Source organism: Sapajus apella, unplaced genomic scaffold (genome assembly GCF_009761245.1).
Source record: "Sapajus apella isolate SASKATOON/1434 unplaced genomic scaffold, GSC_monkey_1.0 scaffold10, whole genome shotgun sequence".
NCBI lineage: Eukaryota > Metazoa > Chordata > Mammalia > Primates > Cebidae > Sapajus > Sapajus apella.
The window spans coordinates 32310855-32326685 of record NW_022436950.1 but is presented as its reverse complement, the minus strand read 5'-3'; the positions used below and the strand labels follow the sequence as shown (position 1 = coordinate 32326685).

Sequence of the window (15831 nt, the reverse complement as noted above, 5' to 3'; positions counted from 1 at the left end):
ATATAAAACAATTTCCGCGGAATGAGAATTTTGATTGAAAGTGAAATTACAAATCTGAACACCTGGAGTGATCCACAGAAAAATATAAAATGCCAGCACCCAGAGGTATTGCCTTCTGGATGGGTACCACTGCCTGTCCCACAGTCCAAACCAAGGAAGCTAAAGATGTCAGCTCCCGTCCTCCACTCATTTAAGACCTTAAATGAAATGTTCCTCTGTCAAATGAGTTCCTTTCTAGACTCTTCCTCCTAAGCTACTCTGGGCCAGTCTAATCTCACTGTCTCCCAGACATTCCCTATTTGCTCATGACTCTGCACCTGGGACGCCCTTCTACCACCCTAAGTGTCTCCCATTGTTCGAGACCCTGAGTTCAAGTACCACTTTTACTTCAAAACTAACCATGTTAGTTCACACCAATGTTACCCAACTCCAACCAGGTGGTTCTAAGACATATTAGGTGAGCATTTCAGTCTTTTTGACATATTGAATCATTAAACAAATTTCCCTAATACATCAGCACTGATAATTAAATTTTCAGGTATACTATAAGCCAGTGATTTCACATTGATAGCTAAAAATCAGCCATGTTAAGAATATTTTTACCACAGGAAACATGCTTCAAATCACTTGCCCCTATAAGAAGTGTTGGTTGATAATATAAAAGCATATCTTTGTTTATAGATGCTATGGTTAAAGACCAAAATCTGACCTTCCATGGTAGAACCCTACTTGACGACTTACTAGCTTTGTGACTGTGTTCAAGTCATTAAATCTAAGCTTCATTTAGTATCTTTATTTGTTAGATAGAGGTATCAAGAAAGCCAGCATTACAGGGTGGAAATGACGACACAAATCAAACATCCAGGTTATATGATTAGTAGGATGTCTACATAAGTATCATTCAATAAACATCAAGAGATATTGTCATTATCATTATTATTCCTTTTTTTTTTTTTGAGACAGGGCCTCACTCTGTCACCCAGGTGGGGGTGCAAGGGTGTGATCTCGGCTCACTGCAACCTCTGCCTCCTGGGTTCGAGTGACTTTCATGCCTCAGCCTCCCGAGCAGCTAGGATTACAGGTGCATGCCACCACGCTACCATGCTATCACACCTGGCTAATTTTTGCATTTTTAGTAGAGACGGGGTTTGCCCCTATTGTCCAAGCTGGTCTTGAGCTCCTGACCTCAGGACTTCAAGACCTCCCAAAGTGCTGGGGATTACAGTCATGAGCCACAGTTCTGGGAACAGTGATTATTACTTCTTAGGGAGGAGCAAGTGAACAGGGATACTTAAAACTATGGTCACTGCTAACTGAGTATGTTTTGTTATGGGATACGTATAGATGTAAAATAAGGTTACAATAGTGAATCAGATGGGTATATTCATCATCTCATGTAGTTATTATCTCTTTTATTTTTGGCTAAAATCTACTCATTTTGCATGAATCCCAAATACAGCACTATTTTATTACCTGTAGTCCTCATGTTGTACATTAGCTCTCTAGACTTAGTCATCCTGCATATCTGCTACTTTGTATCCTCTGACCTACATCTCCTCATTTCCTTCTCCCCTGAAACCACTGTTTTGTTCTTTCTGTATATTTGTTTTTTTGTTTGTTTTTAGGATTCCACATATAAGTGAGATCATGAAACATTTTCCTTTTTTTTGCCTGGCTGATTTTACTTAACATAATGTCCTTCAGGCTCATCCACATTGTGCCAGATGGTAAGATCTTGTTTTTTGTTTAGGGCTGAATAATATTCCCGTGTGTGTGTGTGTGTGTGTGTGTGTGTGTGTATGTGTGTGTGTGTGTGTGTGTATGTGTGTGTGTCACTCACAGTTTCTTTATCCATTCATCAGTTGACAGATACTTAGGATGTTTCCATATCTTGGCTATTGTGAATAATGCTGCCATAATCATGAGAGTGCAAATATCTTTATGAGACGCTAGTTTTATTTCCTTTGGATATGCCAGTTTTATTTCCTTTGGATATGCCCAGAAAAAGGGTTACTAGGTGATATGGTAGTTTTATTGTCAATTTCTTTAGAAATCACATACTGTTTTTCATAATGGCTGTACGAATCTACATTTTTATCAACAGAATACAAGTTCCTTTTTCACCATACCCTCGCTAACACTTACTGCCTTTTGACTTTTTGTTAATAGCCATCCTAATGAGTGTGAGGTGGTATCTCATAGCGGCTTCGGCCTGCATTTCCCTGATGATTAATGATGTTGAACATCCTCTCATATACCTGTGGGCAATGTTTATTTCTTTGGAGAAATGTCTATTCAGGTCTTTTGCCCATTTGAAAAATAAGGTTATTTATCGTATGTGTTCTTCATAAATTTCAATATTAACAGCTTATCAGATATATGACTTACAAATATTTTTTCCCAATACATGGGTCATTTATTCCTTTTGATAATTGTTTGCTTTGCTGTGCAGAAGATTTTTATTTTAACAGATTCCCATTTATTTTTGCTTTTGTGAACTGAACTTTTCATGAAATATCTAAAAAAAAAAAAATCATTGCCAAGGCCAATGCCCAGGAGCTTTCTCCCTTGTTCTCTTCTAGGAGTTTTCTGGCTTCCAGTCTTTTACCCATGTTGAAGTGATTTTTATATATGGCATAGAGCCCAATTTTATTTATTTTACTTGTGAAAACCCAGTTTTTCTACTAACATTTCTTTTAGAGACCATCTTTTTCCCATTGTGCCTTCTTCCTACCCTTATCAAAAAATTAGTTGATCATATATGTTTAGATTTATTTCTGGGCTCTGTATTCTGTTCCATTGCTCTATGTGTCTGTTTTTATTCCCCTACTGTACTAATTACTATCACTTTGTAATATCACTTTAAATCAGGAAATGTGAGGCCTCCAACTTTGTTTTCCTTTCTCAGAATTGTTCTGACTATTCAGGGTCCTTTCTGTTTCCATACAAATTTCAGGATTGTTTTCTCTATTTCCATGAAGAAAGCCATTGGGATTTTTATAGGCATTGAGTTGAATCTATATATTGCTTTGGGTAATATGAATATTTTAACAATATTATTTCTCTGATCCATGAGCATAGGAAATCTTTCCATTATTCTTCTTTTGTGCAATTTCTTTCATCAATGTTTTATAGTTTTCAGTATACAAATCTTTTACTTCCTTAATTAAACTTATTCCTAAGCATTTTTTGATGGTACCATAAATGGGATTGCTTTCTTAATTTCTTTTTTAGTTAGGTTTTCATTGGTACATAAAATGCTATTAATTTTTATATGTTGGCTTCATATCCTGCAACTTTACTGAATTCATTTATTAGCTCTACCAGTTTTTCGTGTGTGTTTGTGTGTGTGTGTGTGTGTGTGTGTGTGTGTGTGTGTGTAGAATCTTTGGGGTTTTTAAATGTAGGATCATATTTGCAAATAAAGATAATTTTACTTCTTTCTTTGCGATCTAGATGTCTATTATTTTTTTCTCTTGTTGAATTGTTTTTGTTAGTACTTTTAGTACGATTGCATAGAAGTGGTAAAAGTGGGCATGCTTGCTTTGTACTGAATCTTTGTGGAAAAGCTTTCAGTTTGGGGCATTTTGGGTTTGTCACTTAACAGTTGTGTGAATGTGAATGAGTGACTTAACCTCAGAATATAGGTTTATGTACCTTTAAAATGCAGATAGTGATATTGATGCCATAATGAGATTAAAGTATATAAAATCAGCTAGCAAAGTTTAAGGCCTTTAAAATAGTCCCACTTTTAGTTTCCTTCCATTCTTTCCAACAGATAGTCAAGAATGTTTTGATTAACTTTCTCTTTATTCCTTCACCTGGCTGACTAGCAGAAAAGGATCTATTCCAAATGGTGTCATTTAGAAATTCAGATATTTAAATCTCGACTAAATGATCCCTTACTTAGTGATAGTTCAAAGTTAATAACACCCTTTGACAATTGCTGCTTTTATAAGCTGGGCTTTGATTTTATTTTAATTTCAGATCCCAATGACACTTTTTAGGGTTGCTTTCAGCAAAATCTACCATTTGATTATCCACAAAGAGCACACCTTTTATCCAAGTAAGATAAGTAGCTAGCTTAAGAACAGAGAGCCATCTAAAGTCACCAAAACTCTTACATTTATATAAACAATTCTCTGTGGCCATGTCAGGTCTATCGGCGGATATGCCAGACCAGGAAGACAGTGAAGTGGTGGCACAGCATTCTCTAAAGGAATGAGCAAGAAGATGAGGCAAAGCACACTCTGAAGGTGAGAGGAGCAGAGAGGGAAAGGCGTGTTACAGAAGTGGCCAATCAAGCCTTTCTCTGCATTGTATCAGAAAACCCTTGAGGATAAAAACTCCTTGGCTTCTTCACAATGAGTCAACTTGATAGTTCTAATGCTACACACACTTTGAAATTATTATTTATTCTGTGTTTAAAATAAGGAATTGAAGTTTGGCAAAGTCATTTGTACTAGCCCAGAATCCCATGCAAAGCAATTGGTTCAGAGCTATTAGTGCAGCAGATTTCTCGGTCCATTAAGAATTTGACATAGTAGAAGGCGTCTGCCTGTGATTCTTTCCATTTCTAGCTCCAGACAAACTGTCCTTTCTGAGTCTTTAGTCTGTTTCTCTGATTATCTTTTAAGTGTCTCGGGGAAGTTTTCCCTCGATTTGGTGCTCACTGTTCCAAGCCTTTTGCTTCTATCCCTCTCTCCTCACTCCCTGGCTGTTATTTTTTATACACCATCTTTAAGAAACCAACATCATATGGAGATCTCCTAAATTTACCGTTCTCTACTCTTCACTTTTTTCTTGGCTGTCTATTTAGATTCCTCCTTTATATTCTTGCAGCAATATTTCATGTATTCACTCTTTTCCTCTAAATGGTTGCCAAAATATGCAGCTGCTTCCTCCTCAATATTGTGAAGATCTGCCTTCTTTATCTATCAAAAGTTTTTTTTAAAAAGACTTTATTTCCAAACCCTAACTTCGAGCTAACCATATAAGAAATGGAGTCTCAAGACACCTACTGTTTAATCAAGTGGTCTTTTCCCTCTTGACTTTCACACCCCAACTTTCCTCGGGCAGCCTAGGCTCAGGCAGGCACTAATATTACTTCCGCTGCCTCCACTCCACTGTTCATTCTGACGTATTGTCCAGGCTGCTGCAGTGGGCACAACTGGAAGCAGCACACGGCCAGCCTGCAGCCGTATCCTTCTTGTGACTAGAGTCACTGGCAAGACATCCTTGTAGGGTGGGCACCTGTGAGGGAAATCTTCTCTCTCTCACTGCTTATTCTTCTTGGCCAACAAAGTAGAAATTCCAGCCTGTCTGAAGTAAGAGGAAAAAGTGTTTTTCCTCTTTCTGACCATTTTCCACAAAAGAAGAGTGGCATGTATCTGTTTGGTGTGGTGGTGAGGGTCAGGCATTCAGTGGCCTGCTGTTGGGGCAGGAAGTCAATGTATAAAAGGCTGCATACATTTGTGGCATCATTTGCTTTGTCTCTGCACAAATGAGGCAGGCCCAGGTCCTCTATGCAGCAAGTGGAGTGAGTATCTGCTCTGCACATCTGATGTCCTTGTATGTGTGTGGTGGGGGCAAACAAAGAAAAAGTATTAGGATGCCTACATTGGTCTCAAGTCCAAGGTTCTTCAATATAGTTTTGTTAGCACTATATAGATTTTTTTAAACCCCTGTATCTATTAGCTAGTTTGGGGCTCAGAGAAAAGAGGGAGAGCTATTACCATCTCAAACTCCAATAAGACCATGTGCTAGTTCCTTTTATTTTCTGATTATTAAAATTAAACATATATAAAACAATAATTATCTATATTTTCATAACTCACTTTTTTTCTCCTTAGGTATTCTCACATCAATCCTAAGAGATACAGGAATTAAAAGCCATATCATGTCAGTGCAATTCTAGCGGCAATTCTATGAGGGGGATGGGGCTCACAGAGTTAGCCATGTTCTATAGATGGGAAAACAGGCATAGGGAGGCAAGATGACTTGCCCAAGGTGAGACCACATCTCTAGACAGTGGAGGAGCCACTACGATGACCCTATCTCATTCCAGATAGCGGAGGCCAGCCTGTCTCTCTTGCTTTGTGTTAGATGCTACTGAACATAGTGGATTCTCAGTCAGTATTACTGGCTCCATATACATTGAAAGATTTTTATTTAGTGAATTGAGTTGTAATTCTACAACTCAAGAAGAGAAGAATTAAGACACGGTATGGCTCTTGAAGAAAATGGAGCTCTTTCACCACTGCTCAAATACAGTTCTGACTTTATTCTTTAAGCTGTTCTCTCCCTGGTTCTACTATTTTCTCTCCCAGCATTCCATGAATCCCTTCCTGCCTGCCATGGACTCTCCCTTAGTTTGCGTCTATTTGGGCTACTTAAACATCTCACTAGCTAACTTTGTGCCTTGGGCAAATGATTTTATGTTTTGCAATTTCAGTTTTCTCAAACTTAAAATTAAACCATTAAATGAAACCTCTAAGATTCTCTTTAGACTGGATATGGTGGCTCATGCTTATAATCCCAGCACTTTGGGAGGCTGAGGTGGGTGGATCACTTGAGGTCAGGAGTTTGAGACCAGCCTGGTCAACATGGTGAAGCCCCATCTCTACTAAAAAATGAAAAATTGGCCGAGCATGGTAGCACAGGCCTGTAATCCCAGTTACTCTCAGGAGGCTGAGGCATGAGAATCACTTTAACCTGGGAGGTAGAGGTTGCAATGAGCCGAGATTGCACCACTGCACTCCAGCCTGGGTGACAGAGTGAGAGACTCTGTCTCAAAATAATAATAATATCTAATAAGATTCCCTTTAGCTCAAACCATGAGCAAAGTGGGGCAACTTGTTTGGGTGGGAGCTGGGGTCCAGATGCTTTAGCTAGTGAATGTGGTCATCTCCCTACATTAGCAAGGGCTTCTACAGATTTAATATTTAATTAATATTAAATTCCCTCTTTTGAGACAAACGATGAGATTGCGGTCTCCTAACTGGACTCTTACAAATACCAGGAGAAATTTTGTTTTATAGACTACTTTTACCTAATAAGGTTCTGCTTCATCTTTGCGGAAGATACTCATTGTCAGAAAGAAGAGGCAATGCAGGAGGAAAGTGCAGTCATAACTGGGGCCAGGCTGGCAGAGGTCAGCTGGGTTTATATTGCTAGAAATACGGATTAGCTTCCATTGGAAAAGCTAAAGACCTTTTAGATGCTCAAGTACACTGGAAAGCATTGTGGGTTAGAGAACAGAAAGGTAACAGTTTTCCTTCCAACATAAGAAAAAACTTTCCATTTCTCCTTGGAGACCTCAAAATTATAAGGTAAGCATATTTTTTGAAAAGTGGGTCCATTATGATCATCAGGTTCTAAACACATCTTTGTGTATACAGTAGGTACATTCCACATAGGTTGAGGCATGGTCTACTTTCACTCCAGAACTTCATATGTGTTGTTGCCTCTGCTGCAAATAATATTCCCACTTTCAACCTTAAACTCTTTCCTCCTGCCTCGTTCCTGCTTGTCTTCTTTCACAGCCCTCCCTCAGCTAGGTTAGGTGCCCCAACTATGTCCTGCTATATAGACATATTCTCATTTTTTTATTGCACTTATTACAAAATATTGAAATGAATTCTTTCCACATCTGTCTCCATAACTAAAACATAAACTCTGAGGGAGCTTTATTCATGAGTGTTTTATTCCACTGTACCTGGCACAGTCACTGGCGCATAGACATTTGATTACAAATATTTAATTTAGGTACCAATAAGGTGCTATGTTTTATGGGGTAGTAGTGGTGAGAGTTAATCACATGTAGGTTTTCAACTCATCTACTACGTTTTGCATCCTGTGTGTCTAGACCAGTGCTCACAGGTGATTTTGATAGCATTTGCTAAGAGACCACATTTTGAGAAGCAAAGCTAGACATTTGGAAAAGGTGCAGAAATGGAGCACCAGGGCTGAGGTCCTGAGTAGGACAGAAGTGAAACGAACCTTAAGTGTTCCCATGGCTGACGCTGCAAGCTCTTCTCCCCATCTTTTCAGTCCTGGACTTTGTATCCTTCCCCAAACAAAGTCTATTCCTGGGAAAGCATTCACATTCCTGGCTTAAATGGCAGAAACAAGTAAATGACAGTGTTACTTGTTCAAGATTGTTTTTACTTTTCACAAGGAGCAAAGCCCCTGTTGGTTTTGAACCAAAGGATGGAATTCAAATTGTGTAATGTCAAGTTTAAGAAGCCAGTAGCAAAGCAGGAGACCACACTCATAGGTGACTGAAGACTCGACCCACATAGGAAGCTCAGTGCAGGGACAGCGTCCACCACAGGATGAATGCACAGATGTGCATGTTGAATCAATAAAGTCACACTGGTCTAGCACATCTTTCAGTGAGAAGAAAGTACATAAGTTGTATGTGCACAGAAATTCTGTGCCATCCTAAGCCTTCTGAAATTGTCCATCGGACTCATTAGAAAAACTTAAAAGAACACATCCTTCCTTGATAGTGTTTGCTCACTCCCCATGAAAAAAAAAAAAACCTGAAAATAAAATACTGTTAAAATGAATACTATTCTGGCTGAAAGCCTGCACCCTTGATAAGTGATTTGCTCTATGAGACAGGCAGAAATAAGCACAGAGATCTTACTTTGGAAGAGCCACCAACTATCGGTGGCTTGGAATTTAAAAATATGGAGAAGAATGAACTTCTGTGCTCAATTCCTTGCATTCTCCCACCATTAAGAAAGATGCTATCATTTCAAAATGAAGATATGTGCAGTCTTGGACTTTTAGGGACCTTCTCTTTGAAGTTATTGGTGCTTCCAAAAATGGGTAGTCTGTAACACTTTGTAGGGAAGAGCTATACTAGGGAGGGCTGGAGCTGTCATAATCTTTGCAGAGAACTGGAAGGCTGACATGCTGTGTTCCTGGGCATTCATTACTTCAGCAAGGACACCCTTATTCCTTATGGTTAGCCTGATGAGCCACCAAGCAATGCTGATGGATTGGTAAGGCTCACATCCTGACTCCAATGCTCCATCAAGGTTAGATATGCTCGACTTTGCTGCCTTTTCAGTAGTTTTGTGTTTGCTTCCCTTTTTTCCTATATTTTATACATGCCTCCACATGACACTTATTGATATCACTGTTGCTGAGTTTGGGCACACTTCCAGAGAAGCTCAGATTTGCTCTTACTTTTCCATCCAATAAATTCATCTGTTAAGCATTGGGAGAAGAATTCTGGAAACTCCATCACTAGTTGGCAACTATCACATTTCTTAAGAGAAGAAAAATCTTTAATCTAGTTGAAACCATATTTCTTGTGCTGGAATGGATTTAAGACAAAAAATATATTGCACATTTGGGCACGGACCTTGATTTTTCACCATGCATCTTTCATGTGTTAGGAACTGATGCTGCACATTTTCTCCCCTGGGGATTTTCCTTTTCTTAAGGCATTAAATTGCTTGCTCAGATGTATAAAAGATGTACCACCTTGAATGGATGTGCTAATTAGCAATGGTAAAATTTATGTATGCTACATTGAGAAGGAAGGAGAAATTAAAATCCTATTTCATTTATGTATTTTATGTTTACAAAAAGGAAAAAAACATAAGGTAAAGTGACCTCTTTTGTCTAGCCGACAATTTAGAAATGAAAAGCATGCATGCATTTTGCAGAAGGAGGCAAGCAAAATTTTTTTATGGCTCTCTGGCAGATATTCCACACCAACAGTTCCGCAGCCCTGCCATCATCAGCCCCTGAAAAAAATTGCATGGTTACCCCTCGTCCTTGTGTAATGCCTGTTTGCATTCCTCTATCCAACTATAGCCCAGTTCATCTTGTAGATTACTACCACCAAACAGCTCTTTAAACCTGGGCAACTCTATTACCATTTACCCTTATGACATTTCCATTCTCTAAGTCGGAAGTTCTCAAAGTGTGGTTCCCACACCAGCAGCACTGGAAACTGGTTAGATATGAACATTCTTAGGTGAAACTCAAGACCTACTGAATAATAAAGTTTGTGGTGATGCCCAGCAGTCTATATTTTAAAAGGCACTGTAGGTGATTCTGACATATGCCCTAACTGAAAAGGTTTTGCCTCCTAATTTGAAAGGGAGGATCAGAAGACTGCCATTTGCCCTAGTAGTGAACCTGGTAGTGCCCAACCAGTGCCCTAGTTGTTCCAAAGTAGTGAACAACTAACCACAGAACAAGTAGTAACTCCATCCTAATCAATTGTTGATAGTGTCATGCTCTTGAAGGTCAGCCAATCAGCTATAGCATCACTCCAGGATCTGCTTCTGAAAGTCAGCTCATCCCTAAACACCACATCTGAAAATCAGCCAATCCCTAAACACTCTTGCTTCAGAAAGTCTGCCAAACCCTGAGCTCCTCGTTCCTAAAACCCTTTATGATAGCAAGTCTTGCTCTCTTCAGAGAGATTTATAAGAGCAGCTCTCCATTGCTCAGGAAGCAATAAATTTAGCCACTTTGTTTCACATACAGGTATTTGGGATGTTAAAAATTTCATCCTCCAACAAAATGATCATTGTAGGTTTAGAAGAAGTCAAAATTTGTATTAGAGAGGTTTTACCAGCATTGTTGAAATGTTGGTGATGGGGATGTTTGAGGAACATGATATGCTTGTCCAAGACAAGAACATATGAATTAGAATATTTTATAGTAAAAATGATAAAATAAAAACTAAGAAATAAAATATAATTATCCATTACTAAACATATATATTTATTATAAAGTAAACAATGAACACTTTATGAAAGTTTTGATATAGTATCAGAATAGGGAAGGAAGAAATGAAGGCATAGGGTGATGTTGGTGCTAAATCATAATTTTCTCTAACAGGAAGCCCTAACCTGGGAAACATAGCAAGACCCCATCTCTACAAAACAATTACAAATTTTTAAAAAATTAGCTGGACATGGTGACATGCACCTGTAGTCTGAGGTGGGAGGACCCCTTGAGCCTGGGTGATCAAGGCTACAGTGAACCATGATTGTGTCACTGCACTCAGCATGGGTGACAGAGAGGAACTTTGTCTTAAAAACATAAAAATAAAAAATAAAAACAAATGATGTAACAATGGACATTAATTAAATTTTAATGCAACTTGAGAAATATTTGTTGAGCATATACCTTGTACTGTTAGATGCTAGAGATACAAAGGTGAAACTGTCAGAGGAGACAGGCTGTAAGTAATTTCAACACAATCCAAAGAAGAAATGAATTGATTCTGACAGTGGTGATGGTGGTGAGAAAAAAAATTGCAAAGAGGAGGTCCTGGAAACTATGCCTTCTAAGGATGAGTAGATATTTTTAGGCAGACTGAAAAAAGAAGTGCATTCCAGGGTGAGGGAATACCATGGGTAAAGGCAAAAGGCCCTGAAAGTGAGAATGGAGTTAGGGAACTAGTGAGTAATTTGGGGGACTGGTTAGAAGTAAGCGTGGAAAAATAGTGTAGGGATGGGATTTAAAAGGTCTTGAATGTGATGATCAGAAGTTTTGATTTATCATAAAGGCATTATTTTCATTTTTCCTAAGGAAGATATAATAGATTCTACTATTTTTTTAAACTTTTATTTTAGGTTCAGGAGTATATGTGCAGGTTTGTTGTATAGTTAAATTACCTGTCATGGGGATTAAGCATTCATATTACTTTATCACCCAGGAAATAAGCATAGTACCTGGTAGGTAGTTTTTTTTTTAATGTTGTTGTTTGTTTGTTTTTGAGACAGACTCTCATTCTGTCACCCAGCTGGAGTACAGTCGTGTGATCTTAACACTGCAATCTCTGCCTCCCGGGCTTAAGCCATCCTCCCACCTCAGCCTCCCAAACAACTGGGACTACAGGTGTGCACCACCATGCCCAGCTAATTTTTGTATTTTCAGTAGAGATAAGGTTTCACCATGTTGACCAGGCTGGTCTCAAACTCCTGACCTCAAGAGATCCACCCACCTCAGCCTCTGAAAGTGCCAAGATTACAAGTTTGAGCCACCTTACCTGGCCCCAATAGGTAGTTTTTTGATACTAACTTTCCTCCTTCCCACTACCCTCAAGAAGGCCTCAGTGTCATCCTTCTTTGTGTCCATGTATACTCAGTGTTTAGCTTCCACTTATAAATGAGAACATGCTGTATTTGGTTTTCTGTTCCTTTGTTAGTTCAGTTAGGTGGCAGCCTCCAACTCCATCCATGTTGTTGCAAAGGACGTGACCTTGTTCTTTTTTATGGCTTTGTAGTATTCCATGGGGTATATGTACTACATTTTCTTTATCCAATTTACCATAACAGGCAATTATATTAATTCCATGTATTTGCTGTTGTGAATAGTGTTGCTATAGATGTATGATATACATGTGTATGTGTCTTTACGGTAGAACAATTTATATTTCTTTGGGTATATATACAATAATGAGATTGGTAGGTCAAATGATAATTCTGCTTTGAGTTCTTTGAGAAGTTGCCAAACTTCTTTCCACAGTGGTCGATGTATTAGTCCATTCTCACACTGCTATAAAGAACTGCAGTGATTGGGTAATTTATAAAGAAAAGAGGTTTAATTGACTCACAGTTCCACATGACTGGGAAGGCCTCAGGAAACTTACAATCATGGCAGAAGGGGAAGCAGGCATGTCTTACTTGGCAGCAGGCAAGAGACAGCGTGAGTGTGAAGGAGAAACTATCAAACACATAAATGCATCGGATCTCATAAGAACTCATTTACTATCATGAGAACAGCTTGGGAGAAACCACCCCGCTGATACAATCACCTCCCACCAAGTCCCTCCCTGGACATGTGGGGATTATGGGGATTACAATTTAAGATGAGATTTGGGTGGGGACACTGAGCCAAACCATATCAGTTGACTGTTAGTTTTAATCTTTTGGTATAATCCTAAATTGGAACAGACTGACCTCTACTGTTCTCAATAGGGATGTCATATGGCCTGAATTGTGTCTCCACCCTCCAACATTCATATATTGAAGCCCTCACCCTCAATGTGACAATATTGTAGAAGGTTAAATGTGGTCAAAAGGCTGAGGCCCAGTCTGATAAGATGAATGTCTTTGCAAGAAGAGACACCAGAGATCCATCTTTCTACCACATGAGGACATAGTGAGAAGGATGCCATTAGCAAGCTAGGAAAAGGGTCCTCACCTGAAACTGAATTATGCCAGAACCTTGTCCTTGGACTTTAAGCCTCCAGAACTGTGAGAAAATAAGTTACCATTTTTTTATGCCACCCAGTCTGTGGTATTTTGTTATGGCTGTTCTAATGGATTAAGGCAGAGCGCTACTGGCATTGGGTTGGAACAATCCTTCATTATTCAGGACTATCCCATACATTACAGAATATGCAGTATCTCTGGTCTCCAACTATGAAATACTAGTATTGCTACTCTGTCACTATGACAACAAAAAAAAATGCTCCTACACATCTCCAAATGCTTCTTTGGGGGCAACAGTACTTACTGCTTCTGGCAGAAAACCACAAAAGGAAGCCTGTAAGAAGACTAATACAATTAAAATAAGATTTGTTATATTCCTTCCTGATCTCCTAGAGACCAGAGGAAGGACTTTTACCTATTAAGAGTAAGGCATATGATATAACAGCAAAATACAATGACAACAATAACCTTGATAGTCCTAAGAATCTCTGGTGTTGAAATAGAGTCTTTTATTTTGAGAAAGCAAAGGTGATACCTTGTCTTACTACCAAATGACTAACATATTCATATATCACAGTGAAAAAAGGAAAACAAAAACAAGCATTTTGCATCCTGAGATAAGTAAAAACAAAACAAAGGGAAAACAATAAAGGGGTACTCTTTAACACTAGTCTTCAAAATAAATAAAACCTTGAATTTTTTCTATTAAGTTGCTAACTCTTTAGGAAAAAGTAATTCCTGATATTCACAATACTAAATTTGGCAGGTGTGTGATGACCTTGAAGATACAACTGTGTGAAGAAATTGCTATCTATCTCATCCTAAAAAATACTACATTTAACCTTGGTAAGCTTGTGGGGTTTGTTCTAAACACTTTCTAAAACCCTGCAAGTAAAAATACTTTAGAACATTTCAACTGCAACAGAAATCTCATCATGCTCCATTATAATCTATTAGAGGCAATTATTTTCTGATTTATATCACCACAGGTCTATTTTATTCTTCTCAAATTTCATTTTCATGGAATCAAACACCATGATTATTTTGTGTCTAGCTTTTCTTGTTTGACATGTTTTGGGGACCATTTTATTTTGTTCATTTTTTTAATTGCTGAGTACTATTCCAATGAATGGATATAACACAATTTGTTTACATATTCTTCTTTTGACAGATACATGGGTTGTCTCCAGTTTTTGGCTAATATGATCAAAACTCCTGGGAATATTATTATACAAGTTTTTTGTGGACATATACTTTCATTTCTTACCTAGGAGTGAAATTATATTGAGACATAGGGTAGATGTATGTTTAACTTTATAAGAGACTGGAAACAGTTTTTTGAAGTTTTTATAGAATTTTACATTCCATCAACAATAGATGAGGGGTCCAGGTATTCCACATCCTTGCCTTATATTGTTGATCTTTTTAAATTTTATACATTCTAAGTAATTGCAAAACAGTGTTACTTTGTGCCTTTAATTTGCATTTCCATAACGATCATGTTAAGCACGTTTTTGTGTTCTTATTGGCTTTTCATCAATTTATTTTTGTTTAAGTCTTTTGTTCATTTGTAATGGAGTCATTTGTCTTTATCTTGTTTATTTGTAAAGAGTATTTTATATTTCTGAATATGAGTTCTTTTTTCACATATATTTTGCCTTATAAGGTTTTTTTCTCCCCTAGTTTGTGGTTTGTCTTTCTTTTTTTTTTTTTTAATAATTAAAAAAAATATGGGTACACAGTAGGTGTATACATTTATAGGATACATTAAATGTTTTGATACAGGCTTGTAGTACATAAAAGTCACATCAGGGTAAATGAGGTACCCATCACCTCAAACATTTATCATTTCTTGTGTAATAAACATTCTAAGTATACTCTTTTAGTTGTTTAAAAATGTTTGATATTGTTGACTGTAGTCACACTGCTATGCTATCAAATGCTAGATTATCGCTAACTATATTTTTGTACCTCTTAACCATCTCCATCCTCCTCATGTCCCACCACTCTTCCCAGCCTCTGGTAACCATCATCAACTCTTTATCTCTGTGAGTTCAATTCTTTTAATTTTTAGATCCCACAAATGAGTGAGAACATGTGATATTTGTCTTTCTGTGCCTGGTTTGTGCCATTTAACGCAACGTCCTTCAGTTCCATCCATGTTGTTGCAAATGACAGGATCTCATTCTTTTATATGGCTGAATAGTACTCCGTCGTGTATATGTACCACATTTTCTTTATCCATTCATCTGTTGATGGGCACTTAGGTTACTTCCATATCTTGACTATTGTGAGTAGTGCTGCAATAAACATGGGAGTGCAGATGTCTTTTTTGACATACTGATTTCACTTCTTTAGGATAACTATCCAACAGTGGAATTGCTGAATCGCATGGTAGTCTATCTCTGTTTTTTTTTGTTTTTTTGTTTGTTTTTTGTTTTTGAGGAACTTTCATACTGTTCTGCATAATGGCTATACAAATCTCATCCACACCAACTGTATATGAGGGTTCCCTTTTCTCCATATCTTCACCAGCATTTGTCATTGCTTGTCTTTGGATATAAGTCATTTTAATTGGGGTGAGATAATACCTTATTGTAGTTTTGATTTGCCTTTCTCTGATGATCAATGA

At 37.9% G+C, this 15831-nt stretch overlaps 1 long non-coding RNA gene across 1 annotated transcript; it reads left to right on the top strand.

The window, feature by feature from the left end:
- The first annotated feature begins 1429 nt into the window (after window positions 1–1429).
- Window positions 1430–15608, top strand: LOC116551527. The gene is made up of 3 exons (XR_004268985.1): window positions 1430–1588; window positions 3328–3333; window positions 15598–15608. It is a non-coding gene; the product is annotated as an uncharacterized LOC116551527 (long non-coding RNA).
- Window positions 15609–15831: the final 223 nt, after the last annotated feature.